Source organism: Cyprinus carpio, chromosome B16, assembly GCF_018340385.1.
Source record: "Cyprinus carpio isolate SPL01 chromosome B16, ASM1834038v1, whole genome shotgun sequence".
In the NCBI taxonomy this organism is placed as follows: Eukaryota; Metazoa; Chordata; class Actinopteri; order Cypriniformes; family Cyprinidae; genus Cyprinus; species Cyprinus carpio.
Genome location: NC_056612.1, coordinates 15720991 through 15722690, shown reverse-complemented (window position 1 = coordinate 15722690; position 1700 = coordinate 15720991).

Genomic DNA, 1700 nt, shown 5'->3' with positions numbered 1-1700 from the left:
TTTATGTACTCCTCAGAAATATACTTAAAATGACATTTAAGTATACTTGACTTATACTTACAAAAAGTCTAAATATACTTTAACTTTACTTAAGTATACTTAATAAAATAAACTTGAAGTATACTACTTTTTGGTAAGGGCAGGGTTGGGTCTAAATTTTGTTTGGCTTTGGTTATGTATGATTTGTGTTTTAAACTTGTGGTCTAAACATTAAACCTGCCGAATAGAGGCAGACTTTCGCTGATACCGTAAATTTAAGCCAAAGGACCAGAAAAAAAAGTGTGTGTGTGTGTTTGTGTATGTCAGTGCCTCCCTGCTGATGTGACTCTACCGTGAGTATGTGTAAATACGTAGAGACATTCTCAAGCCTCTCTTTTTTTTTTTCTTTGAAGGTTTTAATTTGCATGAAGTTCATAGAGCTAGCTGTTCTAACATGTTTACAAGATTCGCCAAACTCTTACACTACGCACAGTGTAGTTCATGGATGTATGCAACATGTAGTTCTTCTAAGTCATTTCGCCAAAAATAGCTCAGAACCAGAATCAGGAACAACTTTTGTGCTTTATATCTGTGTACCTGTGTCATGCCTAAGAAAAATATGTATTGTCCATACCAATCAATGTACAAAATTCTATAGCTAAATGTGCTTGTTGATGTGTGCATGTAACCATGTGATGTAACCAACTAATGAATGTGTGTGTTTAGCCAAAAAATTCAATGCATTTGTGTTTATTTACTGCACTCAGAGAGTGTTTCGGGCCTGCTGTAATGCACACAGGTGTATTTTCACCCATTGTCTGTGTATTAAGGAGAGTGTTTGTGTGCATCTGTTGGAATGTGAACAGGTTCATTTGTTACCTGCAGCTGTATCCCAACTATACCCTCCTGTTTGTTTATGCCAGTGTGCCTCGTTTATTATACTCTGTGCTTTTTTATTAAATACTAGGAGTAATTTGCATGTTTAGGCTTTTATGAGCAGTAAGAGTAAAGTGTATGACCGTGAAATAGTCAGTGTGATTTATTTGTACTAGTACCCACACATGCCAATGGGTAGTTAAGCAAAAGCACTACTCCTTCATGTTGCCGATTTGTTCCCATCATATTTGTAATTCGTAAACATACGTAGAAAACAGAAATCAAGAATTTGGCTGTTTGGAGAAAGTATTATTTTATTTTGACATTTTATAATAACTTAAAATAAAGGAAATTTTACATTGTTTCTGAGAGATTGAGTGACTGACTCACTATGTTTGTATTTACATTTCCACACCTAAAAAAGTGAGAAGTGATTGAGCTACATTAAGTAGATTTTATTTCAGTAATTGTGGTCATATCAAAAATTAACACTGGAGTTGCTCTCCCTTATGATAATCAAGTTGTAAACAAGAAAATAAAAAGTTTACATTTCATTTTGCTGCTCCTGATCTACTTCTCAAAAGAAATCCTGAAATGCATATTTAATGCCCTCTAGTGGGCAATGTTAGCATAAGAACATCTCTTTTCAACGCACTTCCGGGAATGTCTTTGTTTTTATATAACAAGAGAGATAAAGGAGGTTGTTGTATAAAACTGCAGTTTCATGTGAAAATGTATATAGAGATAGCAGTAAAATCTTTCACAAAATATATATTAGAAACCTTTAACTTTGCAAGACAATTACGCACATGTTAAGAATAGCGTACTTGCATACTGCGCAATAC